Raw genomic sequence first — 16,757 nt, 5'->3', positions numbered from 1 at the left:
ATTTTGTCAAAAGCTTTTTCTGCATCTATTGAGATGATCATGTGATTTTTATCTTTCATTAATGTGCTCTATCACACAAATTGATTTGCAGATATTGGAAAATCCTTGCATCTCTAGGATAAATCCCACTTGATATTGATCATGGTGTATGATACTTTTTTGTGTATTATTAGATTCAATTTGCTAGTATCTTGTTGAAGATTTTTGTGCCTATGTTCATCAGTGGTATTGGCTTGTAATTTTCTTTTTTTGTGGTATCTTTGTCTGGTTTTGGTATTAAGGTGATGGTGGCCTCATAGAATGAATTTGGGGGTGTTCCTTCCTCTGCAATTTTTTGGAAGAGTTTCAGAAGGATAGATGTTAACTCTTCTCTAAATGTTTGATAGAATTCGCCTGTGAAGCCATCTGGCCTTGGGCTTTTGTTTGTTGGAAGTTTTTAAATCACAGTTTCAATTTCAGTACTTGTGATTTGTCTGTTCATATTTTCTATTTCTTCCTGGTTCAGTTTTGGAATGTTGTATCTTTCTAAGAATTTGTCCATTTCTTCTAGGTTGTCCATTTTATTGGCAAATAGTTGCTTGTAGTATTCTCTTATAATCCTTCGTGTTTCTGTGGTGTCCATTGTAAATTCTCCTTTTTCATTTCTACTTTTGCTGATTTGAGTCCTCTCCCTTTTTTTCTTGATGAGTCTGGCTAAAGGTTTATCGATTTTGTTTATCTTCTGAAAGAACCACCTTTTAGTTTCATTGATCTTTTCTATTGTTTTTTTCATTTCTTTTTCACTTATTTCTGCTCTGATCTTTATGATTTCTTTCCTTCTACTAACTTTGGGTTTTGTTTGTTCTCCTTTCTCTAGTTGTTTTAGGTGTAAGGTTAGGTTGTTTATTTGAGATTTTTCTTTTTTCCTGAGGTAAGATTTTATTGCTATAAACTTCCCTCTTAGAACTTCTTTTGCTGGGTCCTGTAGGTTTTGGATCATCATGATTTCGTATCAATTTGTCTCTAGGTATTTTTTGATTTCCTCTTTGAATTCTTCAGTGATCCATTGGTTGTTTAGCAGCACACTGTTTAGCCTCCACATGTTTGTGTTTTTTATAGTTTTTTTTCTTGTAGTTGTAGATACACACACAAAAAAGAAAAAGGAATCCAAACACAACACTAAAGATAGTCAAATCACAAGAGAAGAGAACAAAAGAAGGGAAGAAAAAAACCTGCAAAAACAAATCCAAAACAGTTAACAAAATGGCAACAAGAACATACATTACCTTAAATGTAAATGGTTTAAGTGCTCCAACCAAAAGACATAGATTGGCTGAATGCATACAAACATCAGACCCATATATATTCTGTCTACAAGAGACCCACTTCAGATATAGGGACACATACAGACTGAAAGTGAGGGGATGGAAAAAGGTATTCTATGCAAATGGAAATCAGAAGAAAGCTGGAGTAGCAATATTCATATCAGACAAAATAGACTTCAAAGTAAAGACTGCTACAAGAGACAAAGAAGGACACTACATAATGATCAAGCATCAACCCAAGAAAAAGATGTAACAATTGTAAATATTAATGCACCCAACATAGGAGCACCTCAACATATAAGGCAGATGCTAACAGCCATAAAAGGGGAAATTGATAGTAACACAATAATAGTGGGGGACTTTAGCACCCTACTTACACCAATGGACAGATCATCCAGAGAGAAAATCAATAAGGAAACACAGGCCTTAAATGACACATTAGATGAGATGAACTTAATTGTTATTTATAGAACATTCCATCTGAAAGCAGCAGAATTCATATTCTTCTCAAGTGCACATGGAACATTCTCCAGGATAGATCACATGCTGGGCCACAAAGCAAGCCTTGGTAAATTTAAGAAAATTGAAATCATATCATGTATCTTTTCCAACCACAACACTATGTGATTAGAAATCACATTTTGTATTTTTAATGTCATATTTTATATATTCATGCTTATCCCTTAACTGCTTATTGTAGTTATAGTTGATTTTTGTCTTTTAACCTTTGTACTAGCTTATTTAAGTGGTTGATCTATTGCCTTTACTATATATTTGTCTTTATTAGTGGGAATTTCCCTTTCCTATATTTTCTTGTTTCTTATTATAGCCTTTTCTTTTTCACTTAAAGAAGGTCCTTCCTTTAACATCTCTTTTAAGGTTGGTTAAGTACTGAACTCTTTTAGTTTTTGCTTGTTTGAGAAGTTCATCTCTCCTTCAATTCTGAATGATAACCTTGATGGGTAGAGTATCCTAGCTTGTAGTTTTTTCCTCTCAGCACTCTAACTATATCATGCCACTCCCTTCTGGCCTATGACGTTTCTGCTGAAAAATCAGCTGATAGACTTTTGGGGTTCCCATGTATGTGATTCTTTGTTTTTCTCTTGCTGCCTTAAAATTTTTCATTATCTTTAAGTTTTGCCATTTTTATTATAATGTGTCTTGGTATGGGTCTCTTTATGTTCATCTTGCTTGGGACTATCTGTGCTTCCTATACCTGGATATCAGTTTCCTTCTGCAGATTAGGGAAATTTTCAGCCATAATTTCATCAAATACATTTTCTACCCATTCCTCTCTCTGTCTTTTTTCAGGGGACTCATATAATGTGACTATTAGTATGCTTTATGTTGTCACAGAGGTCTTTTAAATTATCTTCATTAAAAAATTATTTTTTCTTTTTGCTGTTCTGATTGAGTGATTTCCACTATTCTATCTCCCAGATCACCTATATGTTCTTCTGTATCACCTGATCTGATGTTAATTCCTTCTAGTGTATTTTTTTAGGGTAATATAATTTGATGCAATTTAATTAATTAATTAATTTAGTATTCTTATATCTGAAAACTGTTGCTTCTAGTGTATTTTTCATTTCAGTTATTGTATTCTTCAGCTTTGGCTGGTCCTTTTTTTTTTTAACTTTTAACATTTTCTAGTTCTTTGTTGAAGTCCTCACTGTGTTTGTCTATTTTTTCCCAAGTTCAGTTACCATTTTTCTTACTATTTCTTTGAACTCTTTATCAAGTAAGTTATTTACCTCTGTTTAATTAGGTTTTTTTTTTCTGGGTTTTTATCTTGTTCCTTCATTTGAAACATGTTCCTCTGTCTTCTCATTTTGTTTAGCTTTCCTTTTTGTCTCTATGAAATTAGTTGAAATAGTTACCTATCCTGGTCTTGAAGGCATGTCTTTGTGTGGGAGCATTCCTATGCAGTCTGTGTATTCCCAGGTGTTTTGGTGGTAGAGCTGGATCTGAAGTGAGCACAAAGCATGTCTTCTCCGGGGGTGTGCTGGCAGCTGGTGCCTTGGTGGGAGGTATGGCTAGAGATGGATGGGCTAGAGGTAGAGCCAGGTGTGACCCAGGGATTCTCCTGGGCTCAGCAAAAATCTCCACTTTGGTTGGGGGCATGGCCAGGGCCCAAGGGCTTGGAGCTGCTCTACTGAACTGGTTTTCCTCCTTCTTTTGTGCATGTGTGCACACCAGCAATGGCAGTTTCTGCCCTGACTAGGCAGCAGGGCTGGGGCCCAAGCTGGTTCCACTCCTTCTCTGATGCATGCACACACATTGGCTATGGCAGCCTCCTCCTTAGTGGGAAGCAGTTCTGGAGCAGGAGGGGCTGAAGCAGGAGGCCAGTGGGGGCTGGAGGGCATGTGGAGCTGTCCTGGCAGGACGGCCAGAGCATGAGGCAGTTTTCAATCTGCTGCCTCTGTGCTGAGACAGGGAGCAAACAAGTATGTGCATGCATTCATTGAGAGAGGAGTCTTGGTTTTTCACAGCCTTCTGTTAAGCCCCACTGGTATTCAAATCAGCTAAGGTGATTTGTCTTCTTGGTGTTAGACCCCACAGCTGGGTTGCCTAATATGTTGCTGGAACCCATCACTCCCCAGGGAGGATCCCCAAGCCTGTGATATCCCCCTCCTCTTGTGAGTCACCTGCTAGGGGTGTGGGTCCCAACTAGATCACCTCTCCTCCCTCCCTACCATACTCCATGTGGTTCTTTCTTTACAGCTTGGTTGTAGGAGAGCCATTCTGCTAGTCTTCAGGTCATTCTCAGAGAACTTTACTCTATACCTATTTGTAGTTTTGATGTGTTTGTGGTGGGGAGGTGAGCTCAGAATCTTCCTACTCCATTATCTTTATCCCATCAGTCCCACATACATTTTAAAATCTTAAAATCACTCTCCATCCTTTATGTTAGTCTGAGTTTTCATGTATCAGGTTTGCACAAAGTGGATCCACCTGAATCATTTAGAACTATATCAATATAACACTTGAAAAGTGAGTCATCCTTTAACATGTATAATTCATTCCTTTCACCTCTCTAGGTCTTTATAGTTAATAGAGGTTTTGTTGTCCTTTATTGTATTGACAATATATAATGATGTTTATATCAAATATCACCTATATAGGTGGTGTATAAAGTCCTTTTATGCCCTCCTCTGATCTATTTGAATTTATAGTCAAGCTGTACACATAATTATGTACTTCAGATGTAACATAGAAATATTAATGACTTTCATCATCAACTGTTTCTCTTTTGGTGTATTTTTTAACGCTATTATTTATTTTAGTTTAGACTGTGAGAAAGTCCAGAAGTAGGTGAATTTACTCAGAAGAATCACCTTACAAGTTAGTGTCTATGTATATTTGATTCACAACACCAAACCAAAACAACAAATAAACAAAAACAATGAAAAAAATTCTCAAGGGAAAATCTCAAGGGAAAAGTTACTTTGGTAGACTTGCCTTGTACACAGTAGGCATACAAAAATATTCGTTAAACTGAATTGAATGCCCTTGTTAAGGGCATTTCTTTGTTGTAATTCTGACACTGATGTTATGATTTGACACTGCTGCGAGTTGGATTTTCTGGAGAGCATATTCAGATAGCAATTGGTATATAGGAAGTTTACTAGGGAGTATTCTCAGGGAAAGAGCTAGGAATGGGCAGAGGGAGAAGTTGGTGCACAATGTAGTCTCAAGCAACACTTTAGCCAACCCCTTAGGGAGCTTTGAAGATGGGTTGGCCCTTCTGATTTGTGTCTTATTCTGTCAAGAGAGACCAGACCTTTATAATCTGGCATTGCCCAGTCATTGAATGTGGGCTTCCCTCCTCCCTCCTTAGTAATATAGCCTGACCTTGGCCAGGGCAGCTGACTCTAGCTAAGGGCAAATTCTGCAGAGGGTTGACTGCAGAGATAGCAGTACTTCTAGTGGCTGGAGTAATAGGAATAAATCCTGGTACTTTGTAGGGGGATCTGAGAGGTACAGCACTAGATTCTGTATCGACACAATGGCCAGTGAGCTAAATTATACCAAGATGGAAAAAAGCAGTATTTTGACTACATCGTTCCTTCTCCACATCCCATCTTTCAATCTAATTTTATTAAAGGACAGGCATTTTTTGTTTGTTTCTTTACTTTCAATTCACAGGTAGACTTGCAAGATCTGACTTAGCTAATTATGCTGACAATTTCCTATTCATTTTCTCACATAGCAGGGATCCTCTTTGGACCATCAAGACTGTAAATTTACGATTGCACATTAATCGGTGGAATATAATTGCTAGCTGCTGCCTCTAGGTTTGGGGTTCACTGTACATGCCAGGATGTATATAGTTAGCCCCAAGCTTTGCTCAGGAGCACTCGGCCATCCAACAAGAAAAGGAGAATTACAGTAACTGAGAAAATGAACACTTTGGGTCATTATCTTGCTTATAGTAATTAGAAACTCTTATCATTGAGTTGCCCTGCTTTGTTTCTCACTAACTGTCCAAAGCATTGGTAGGCAAGAAGCTATTTGGCACACATAGAATTTTAGCTTCTTTGGGGGTGAGGAGGGTGAACTACAAGAAGAGGAAATGTTAAGTTCTAGTACAGTACAGATTCAGGGCTTGGACTTTGATATTTTTTATATTTTTTCATTACATGGGTGAGATGGTAGAACTCAACCTGGGAGTTCTGAAAATCTAAAAGTCTATATACAATTTAGCTATATATACAAAAATGTACATCTGTACATTTTTCTTTGCTTTTTTTCCCTGAGTATAGAGTATATAGCTGTCATTAGATGCTCAAAGTGACGTATGATACCAAAAAGCTTAGGAATCTTTACACTAAACATAAAACAAGATAAGGCAGAAAACCCCTCATTCATTCTCTGATTTTAAGCTCTTATCTCTACATCATGCTTAAACACGTTTTGGACACTCCACAAGTACCTTCTTCAACTTTTCTACAACTCATTCATCACAAGCAAGCCCTAACACTGTTTTCTCTATTTCTGTTCAGTCATTTAATCCTTCAGTTTAGAAATCTAGGCATTAGTTCCTTCTCTTTTCCTTTGTCCCCCACTTCTGAGATCCATATCATGACATGGTTGAAAGACACATGACATGGTTGAAAGACAAAGTATCTGCTTTCCTAGAAATCTCACTTATCTTGGTGGACTCTCAGTGCACTGTTTCTCATAGTGTTTCATGAAGCCTTGTTCAATGAGAAATAGTTCTGGGACAGGGTAGTTATAAGGAAGGAGTAGAAAATGTTTCTTTATTATCAGGATAGACAGAAAGAGCCAATGAAGTCTAGTTTGTGGGAAAAAATGCCTAGATAGCCTTTTGCTTTGTGGTGGATGGATTAGGAGAGGACCTTTCACAGATCAGTCTGAACCTTGCTACCTTAGCTCAGTGATTATACAGGGGAAGGTACGTGAGCTGGAATCAACCCCAGGTAGGCTGGGTTTGGGAGGTCAGTAATCTTTTTTTAAAATTTTACTTTGACTTCTTACTTTTTTTTTTTTTGGCCACACCTGCAGCTTGTGGGATCTCAGTTCCCTGATCAGGGATTGAACCTGGGCCCTTGGCAGTGAAAGCATGGAGTTGTAACCACTGGACCACCAGGGAATTCCTGGTCAATAATCTTTGAGAAGACTTGCTGTGAACTCTGCTCAGTTGCAATGCTTCATACCTAGAGGGGAAAAAGGACCCATTTGAATTCACAATCTGGGGGAAATACAAATGCCTGTTAAGCAAAGAAAAGTCAGGTCACTCAAGCAAAGGTTTTTTTCCCTAGCAAAGTCAGGCAGATTTTTCTGGTGTCTTGTGAAGTTTGCCACACATTCCTGAGCAGGAAATTGCTCTTCTAAGACCTCCCTTTCTATTTCCCATGTATCCTTACAATGAATTCATCCTTGGAAGCAATTTGTATATCTCTTCCTTGAAACTCTTAAGAATCTGACCTGATGGACTAGTAAAACCTCTCTAGATGAGAGGAAACATTTCCCTGCCAATGACCTTACAGGTGTTTACTGATGCCTGAGATTCTAGTTATAAGGTATAAAGCCTTTTATTCCACAAGGAAGGATGAGGAATAAGGGAGGAAAAGAAGGAAGTCAATTAATATTTATTGGGCATCTATCATGGGACAGGTACTGTACTAAGCCCTTTATTCATATTATCTATTTGTACACATGATCCTACCATCCAAGGTAGAAGTAATTGTCCCAGAAGAGGAAACTAATGCCAGTGAGTTTTTGCAACTTGCCTGAAGTCAGTTATCTTTCCCTTAGGGGAATTTGTCATGACTATGACAACCAACATTGTGACCTAGGGCAAGTCACTTAATGTTTGGTGCTTAAGGAAGGCTATAATGACATTTACTTCTATTCTTTGGGCTATATTTAGACCAGTAGGGTAGAGAGTAGAGCCTGGAGCTAGCTATGGAGGACAGAAGTCTGCTGTGAGGCTGGCTTATCTCCCAAATCTTCTGTAAGGCTGGCTATTTACTTATTTTCTCTCAGCTCCAAGTCAACTCTCCTATAACTTCTTTGCTAAGGGGGTTCTCTTTTAGGATCTGCCAATAGGGGCGCTACAGAGAGACTGGAAAGTGGGAGGAGGAGGGAGAGGACTTCTCTCCCTTTTTACCTATTTCTACAGTGTGAAGTACAATAGTAGGAGGCCCTAGCAGCAAAAGTTTGTTCCAACCTCTAATTACTTTCAGCACCCTAAGAACATGTCTTCATACCCACTCAGGGGTACCAGCCATAGCAAATGGTGCACCCCCTCTTTAGAGGCCTGAGCACCAACTCCAAAGGCTCCTGGTCCAAGCTCATAGGTTCTTGTAAACGCCTCTCTTCCTTGTCTTCTTCCAGTGTTGTAACTGCTTCCTGCCGGGGCTAACTCAGATCTCCCCTTTCCCTCTTTTCGTCATCCAACACCTGTTGTAAACAACTCCCTGTATTAAGCCCTTTGTATTTGTTTGCTTATTTTGTTTTTATTTTGTTTTTTTGGCCACACTGCGTGGCTTGTGGGATCTTAGTTGCCTGACCAGGGATTGAACCTGGGCCACTGCAGTGAGAGTGCCAAGTCCTAACCGCTGGACCACCAGGGAATTCCCAAGTCCTTTGTATTTTGAAATGTCACAGCGGTTTCTGTTTTCCTGACCAGATTGATTGTGTGTGTTTGTGAGTCTGACTGTGGAGTGGATACACAGGCAACTGGGAGTACAAAAGGCTGGAGAAAAATAGAACAGTCTCTGATCTGGTCCAGCAAACTGCTGGCTGCATCAGAGCATTGTTAGAAGAGGCATCATCTTGACTGAGAAGCTCTTGGAAGAAAATGTCTGAATTTCATGTTATCCACCGTAAGAATATCCCTTAATGCCTGGAAGTGTGAACTTCAGAGAGACGCTTTAGATGATATGTCTGTCTCTTTTTTTTAACATCTTTATTGGAGTATAATTGCTTTACAATGGTGTGTTAGTTTCTGCTTTATAACAAAGTGAATCAGCTATACATAAAGTAAATGCAAAAGGCCACATAGAGGAATCAGGTTTTCATACTGTGGCCTCTTTTCACTGTCAGGCGGTAAAAGAGAATCATTGCAATTTGATCCCTTTCACTGGCAACACCAGAATAGGCTGCCCTCATGTGTCCAATCTCCCTCTTGCCTTCAGAGAGCTTGGGGTGAGATGCTGTGTAAGATTTGATCCTCTCCCTCCCACCACAAATTACCCAGTTTTTCTTTTTGCTCAAAAGTCATTGAATGCTTTCAACTGCTTTCTGAGGGAACAAATTATGTATTTATTGACATGAGTTAACTGTAGCTTGCTGACAAACAGTATTTCATTTTCAGGAGCAGCTGTCAGACTTTTAAAACATTAAAAGCCCATCAAAAACATTTTAGAAAGTATAGCCAAAACCTTAAAAGTGACTTTCTAAAATCTGTTCTGCTCAGATGTATTTGAGATAATTAACTGGCGTAGTAGTTTTTATATTCTGGGTAGAGGATTTTCCTTTCTGTTTTTTGTTTTTTTGTTTGTGTGTTTTAGAAGTTTTCATGAAAAAAATAGAAGTTTTCATGGACATATACTCTTTAAGTTCAACAAACATACATCACGTGAAACAATGAAGATAAAAATGACCATATTACATCAGAAACCTACAAGCTGTAAAAGGACAATGAAACCTTCTTCCACATTATGGTGGTGGAGCACCCTTACTTATCCCTCTCCTTTGCTTAGTATTCTCCTTCACCCTGTCCTCCAACTTTGTTTTCGTGTAGCTCTTTGGGAGCTCACCAGATGGAATGATCAAAGGACCCCTAAATGCTAAGCAGTTTGGCATAGAAAAAAAGTCTGGAATTCCAGCTGGATCCCCATTTTCTGAAATGTATTTCATGTAATCTTGTCCTATAGTTACTCCATGAAAATAACGTTTCTACAGCCACACACATTGGGGGAGTTAGACATACTATGACCGTCCCTTGGAGATTTAGCACATAAATCACATGTCAAAGACTCTGAGAAGTCTTGCAGTAAAGAAACCCATCTAACTTTGCAGAAGGAAGTAATTTCCACATTTCTGTGACCATGGAGCATCTCTTTCCTTTTACATTTTGTATGGCACAGTAACCCAAACTAATTTTCCTTGGGACACATTTTTGGGCTACTGTGTATAAATGAAAGAAGGAAGATGAAGACGTTTAAAGGTCCTTCAGCAAGTGAAGCCTGAAGAAAGATTAGATTTAGATATATATACTTTCTGAAAAATAGAAGACATCTTAGGTCAGTAAGGACTATCTGTTGAAAGAGCTAGGAGAACAGTTTCAAAGAGGTTTAAAGCAAAAAAGAGAATTTAATATTTCATAATACTGAAAAATCCAGGGTAGATGTGGCTTCAGACACTGCTAAAATCGGGGATCAAGCAGTTTTCCTCCACCTCCAGTGCCACCTTTATTCTCAGCATTCTTGTACAGTCTCTGGAAGCTCATTCTCTCTAATTGCTGGGGCATGAAAGCTTCAGAATCTCCATCCTTTCCTGTTTTCAGGTTAGAGCCCCCTTCTTTGGTGGAACTAGTAATGGAGACCCTTTCAGGACAAATGAATTGAAAGGGGAGGCAGTGTGGACTCTTAAAAGGAAACAGAATTTTGTCTCCTTAGGTAGGTTTATTCCTAGATATTTTATTCTTTTTGTTGCAATGGTAAATGGGAGTGTTTTCTTGATTTCGTTTTCAGATTTTTCATCATTAGTGTACAGGAATGCCAGAGATTTCTGTACATTAATTTTGTATCCTGCTACTTTACCAAATTCATTGATTAGCTCTAGTAGTTTTTCGGTAGCATCTTTAGGATTCTCTATGTATAGTATCATGTCATCTGCAAACAGTGACAGCTTTACCTCTTCTTTTCCTATTTGGATTCCTTTTATTTCCTTTTCTTCTCTGATTGCTGTGGCTAAAACTTCCAAAACTATGTTGAATAAGAGTGGTGAGAGTGGGCAGCCTTGTCTTGTTCCTGATCTTAGTGGAAATGGTTTCAGTTTTTCACCATTGAGGACAATGTTGGCTGTGGGTTTGTCATATATGGCCTTTATTATGTTGAGGAAAGATCCCTCTATGCCTACTTTCTGCAGGGTTTTTATCATAAATGGGTGTTGAATTATAAGACACTGATGAAAGAAATTAAAGATGATACAAATAGATGGAGAGATATACCATGCTCCTGGATTGGAAGAATCAATATTGTGAAAATGACTCTACTACCCAAAGCAATCTACAGATTCAATGCAATCCCTATCAATCTACCACTGGCATTTTTCACAGAACTAGAACAAAAAATTTCAAAATTTGTGTGGAAAAACAAAAGACCCCGAATAGCCAAAGCAATCTTGAGAACGAAAAACGGAGCTGGAGGAATCAGGCTCCCTGACTTCAGACTATACTACAAAGCTACAGTAATTAAGACAGTGTGGTACTGGCATAAAAACAGAAAGATAGATCAGTGGATCAGGATAGAAAGCCCAGAGATAAACCCACGCACATATGGCCAACTTATCTTTGATAAAGGAGGCAGGAATGTACAGTGGAGAAAGGACAGCCTCTTCAATAAGTGGTGCTGGGAAAACTGGACAGGGACGTGTAAAAGTTTGAGATTAGATCATTCCCTAACACCATACACAAAAATAAGCTCAAAATGGATTAAAGACTTAAATGTAAGGCCAGAAACTATCAAACTCTTAGAGGAAAACATAGGCAGAACACTCTATGACATAAATCACAGCAAGATCCTTTTGGACCCACCTCCTAGAGAAATGGAAATAAAAACAAAGATAAACAAATGGGACCTAATGAAACTTAAAAGCTTTTGCACAGCAAAGGAAACCATAAACAAGACCAAAAGACAACCCTCAGAATGGGAGAAAATATTTGCAAATGAAGAAACTGACAAAGGATTAATCTCCAAAATTTATAAGCAGCTCATGCAGCTCAATAGCAAAAAATCAAACAACCCAATCCAAAAATGGGCAGAAGACTTAAATAGGCATTTCTCCAAAGAAGATATACAGACTGCCAACAAACACATGAAAGAATGCTCAACATCATTAATCATTAGAGAAATGCAAATCAAAACTACAATGAGATATCATCTCACACCAGTCAGAATGGCCATCATCAAGAAATCTAGAAACAATAAATGCTGGAGAGGGTGTGGAGAAAAGGGAACACTCTTGCACTGCTGGTGGGAATGTGAATTGGTACAGCCACTATGGAGAACAGTATGGAGGTTCCTTAAAAAACTACAAATAGAACTACCATATGACCCAGCAATCCCACTACTAGGCATATACCCTGAGAAAACCACAATTCAAAAAGAGACATGTACCAAAATGTTCATTGCAGCTCTATTCACAATAGCCCGGAGCTGGAAACAACCTAAGTGTCCATCATCGGATGAATGGATAAAGAAGATGTGGCACATATATACAATGGAATATTACTCAGCCATAAAAAGAAACGAAACTGAGCTATTTGTAATGAGGTGGATAGACCTAGAGTCTGTCATACAGAGTGAAGTAAGTCAGAAAGAGAAAGACAAATACCGTATGCTAACACATATATATATGGAATTTAAAAAATGTCATGAAGAACCTAGGGGTAAAACGGGAATAAAGACACAGACCTACTTGAGAATGGACTTGAGGATATGGGGAGGGGGAAGGGTAAGCTGTGACAAAGCGAAAAAGAGGCATGGACATATATACACTACCAAACGTAAGGTAGATAGATAGTGGGAAGCAGCCGCAGAGCACAGGGAGATCAGCTCGGTGATTTGTGACCGCCTGGAGGGGTGTGATGGGGAGGTTGGGAGGGAGGGAGATGCATGAGGGAAGGGATGTGGGAACAGATGTATATGTATGACTGATTCACTTTGTTATAAAGCAGAAAGTAAAAAAAAAAAAAAAGAAACAGAATTGCTGCTATAAGAAGAGGAAATGGATGTTGGGGGAGGCACATAATCAAAATGTCAAAATAATAATCTAGTGCATCTCCCTGGCCTGTTTTTTTTGTTGTTCTAACAGGAAAAACAAAACAAAACAAAACACTTTTAGAATGTGTGCTAAAGGTATGTGTGCTTATTTGAGTGACAGGAGAAGGGGAGAAGCCTGGAGCGTTGACCAGATTCCCATACTGAGCTGGAACAGATTGGAAAGAGATCCTGGTTAGAAGCAATCACTGGTGGAGCAGAAAGGGAAGCACTTAGAAGAAAAGAATGTGTTTAACCATTAAAATCCCCTCGACTGGAAATGTGGTCCTAGTAGTTTGCACTAGCAGGAGCCCCCAGAGTCAAGGAAAGAAGAAGCTAAAGAAGACAGAGAAGGAAAAAGGAAGCCCACGATTGGCCCTTATTGAATATCATTCCTTTGGTTGCCATCCTCATCCCAGTGTCTATTCCCTTACAATTTTTCCTTATTGAATATCATTCCTTTGGTTGCCATCCTCATCCCAGTGTCTATTCCCTTACAATTTTTCATCACTTAGAGGGTTACCCCATCTCTTCACTTTGCCAGTCCTTCTCTCCCTTCCATATCACCAAGAATCTGTCTCTACAAATGATCACATAGCCCCTGACCTCTGTGGCTTGCATCTAGGAGTCTCCTTATTTCTGGTGCCTGGTGAGAAGTGGGATGTAAATTATTATTTACTGTAAGTAGGGAAGATACTTTCCTTGCAATTCAAGGTGGGATTCTGAGTGAGTTCCCTCTCTCTACTCACATCAGTACTTTGTATGTATTGAAGTTCAATGTGTGTGTGTGTGAGTGAAGTTTGATGCTTTTATGAAGTGTTGCCCAAAACCCCTCAGAGACTGGTTCCTCCCACCCTTCCAGCTCCCTTTCTCACCAGTCCAAACTTACACTTTATGCTCTGTCAATGCAACCTCCCAAAGTTCTCCAGGCATTCCTCTGCTGTGTACCACTGTCTTGGGTTAGGTTCCCTGGAAACAGCCTGACATGGGGATTCTTGCGCCGGTGTTTGACTGAGGAACTGCTTTCAGGAGAAACCTGGCATGGAGTGAGGGAAGCAGAATAGGACAGGGAAAGAAGTCAGGCCAAGATGTGGGTTCAGCTGATCCTATGGGGAGCTCTTGGAGCATGAATTATACCACAAAGTTTTTCTACATTGAGGTGAGCAGCCTAGCCTCTTATAGCTCCATATCAGTGTATAATTGGCAGTGGGCCACTTTTGGAAAGGGCAGTAACTCCCAGCCATTCCCAGGTGAGCTCCTTCCCAAAGGTTGTGAGACCAATTCTCAGAAGAATGCAACTGGGAGCTCTTAACGACCCATCCTCAGAGCAACTGAGAGATCTACAATGACTCCAAGTGTTCACTTACACAATTCACTCCATTAACAATCATCAGCCCCTTCTCCTGTATTACTGCCTGAAAACTTGCCTTAATACAGTGGTTTTCAAACCTTACAGTGCATCAGAATCACCATCTTAAAACTCAGATGGCTGACTCCCACCCTCAGAAATTCTGATTCAGCTCTGGGGTGGAGCCCTGTAATGAATAATTCTAACAAGTTCTCAGATAATGTTGATGCTGTTGGTATGAAGCCCATATATTTTGAAGATCAGTGGCTTAATAAATTCTTTACATCCTTCACGACTCAACTGAGCTATCATGTCCTTTAGGAAACCTTCCTCTTCATTCATACCCTCATCACCCCTCCCCATCTTGATTTGTACCCTTTTTGCTTCACTGACATTCTGTGCACTTATCACACTGCACTGGAATTTTATTTGGGAGAGTCTTTAGTCCAGGTGGTAGGCAGAGGGATGTGAGGAATCCATGAATAGAGTGAAGGATGATACATGTTTAGACTTCCAAGGAAGAGCTTTGAATGGATTTCCCATAAAATCTTGTTACCTTGCAAATACTTGAGGACAGCACTCTCTTATTCATCTTAATATACCTGGCTCTTAGAACCTCACCTGATGCCTTGTAGGAGTCCCAATACAGGTTTGTTGAATTAAACAATATCAATCTTGTTTAGGGTTGATTTCATGGGAAAATATGTTGAACTTACATAAGTCAAATACTTACATAAATTAAAATATGTTTAACTTACCTATGGGAAAATATGTCAACCTAGAATAAACTTTTTGAAACTTATTTATGTTTTAGTTGAAGGTTGCCATCTCTAGTATGCTATGTCTATCCCTAAATGCACAGAAAAAGGCATTAACCTGAGTTTTCATACACACACAAATGAGTCACTTCCAAAAACAAGCACCATGTCTCAACCAACATTTACTTAATTCATGAACCTGTAATTTGCTTTTGGAAAAATCATCTCATAAAATGATGATGACTTGAGGTTTAAGAAATCTGGTGCAGAGTTAGAAAAAAAGTAAACTTTGTGGCAACACTGTAAAGAACAAACTGTAAACTGCATTTAGTGTCAGTAGCTGTTAAATGCAAGCATTCACTGTAGCAGACAGTCTTCCTTTAGAAAACACGGAAGGGTAAGCTGTGACAAAGTGAGAGAGTGGCACGGACATATATACACTACCAAAACGTAAAATAGATAGCTAGTGGGAAGCAGCCGCATAGCACAGTGAGATCAGCTCGGTGATTTGTGACCACCTAGAGGGGTGGGATAGGGAGGGTGGGAGGGAGGGAGACACAAGAGGGAAGAGATATGGGAACATATGTATATGTATAACTGATTCACTTTGTTATAAAGCAGAAAATAACTCACCATTGTAAAGCAATTACACTCCAATAAAGATGTTTAAAAAAAAAAAAAGAAAACACAGGCCAATGACAGAAGATAACAAATAGACGCCATTCTCAGTGAAAGTATGAGAGTTCTCTCCAGAAAAAACATAATAATTGGGGGGAAAATTAGCAAAAGTTGACTTTGGAAGAGTGGCTAGAGAGTATATAATGTAACGACTGTTCAGGTGTATATTCATCAAAGATGTTGATATAGTTCTCTAATTAGCTAATATGTAAAACGTTGTTTTAAGGAAATGGTGCATCTGAAAAGTACCAGAGACAAGAGGGTATGGAGTGGTTGCCATTAAACCTCTTTGCTAATTGGACACGCCAGCTACTCCTATAACATTGATCTGCAGCCTTACCTGACAGGCTAAACAGCCTGAGCTAACCAAACATTTAGAATTAATGTGTTTACTTTAAGAAACACAAAGTCAGATACAATTAGCATCCAGAATCATGGAGGCTCCAGAATTTAATGTTGGAGGTTTTTCTTTCTTTCTTTTTCTAATTTATACTCCAGTGTTTACAGAACCTAAATTAATGATGAAGAGATGTAATTTTTTTTTGTCTTGGAGGCTGAAAACATAAAAAATTGGGTTAAAATTATGAAGCTACTCTGACATGATATATAAAGCACTCTGAATGATGCCTAGGGATGAGTAGAGAAGAAAAACACTTGAGTAAGTAAACAGAGTTTATGAGACTTTTTTATGCCAGGAAAGCAGGATGAATATTCCTGACTAAAAGTTAATTAACTATTTTGACTCAGCGAGCCAATTTGTCGTCTTAAACTTTGATTCATTAACTGCAAACTGAGACGTTTGCTTGTTCCTGGGTGTACTCCTAGACTGAGTTTGTGTTAAATGGTGCTGTGAGATATTGTCTGTTCTTTCCAATTGAAACTAACCGAAAAGGCTATTATACCGAAAGTAAGACTTTTTAAGTGGCAGTAAGTAGATGGGTACTCTTCCAGAGCAATGCCTAAAATCTCTATGGCTTAATTGCAAAGCTAATCAACCCTTATTAAGTAAAACAAGGGTATATTCAGGATTTTTCAGTCTTCACATTAAATGGGGCATGGAAGTTGCCCAGTTGGTGATTCTAAAGTCTTAAGACTCGTGAACTTACCAGCAATGCCTCTTCAGGTTTTGCCACTTGGAGACTGTAATTTAGAA

This window comes from Mesoplodon mirus, assembly GCF_964341445.2.
Source record: "Mesoplodon mirus genome assembly, chromosome: 1".
Classification (NCBI taxonomy): Eukaryota; Metazoa; Chordata; class Mammalia; order Artiodactyla; family Ziphiidae; genus Mesoplodon; species Mesoplodon mirus.
Note: the sequence above shows the minus strand (reverse complement) of the source record.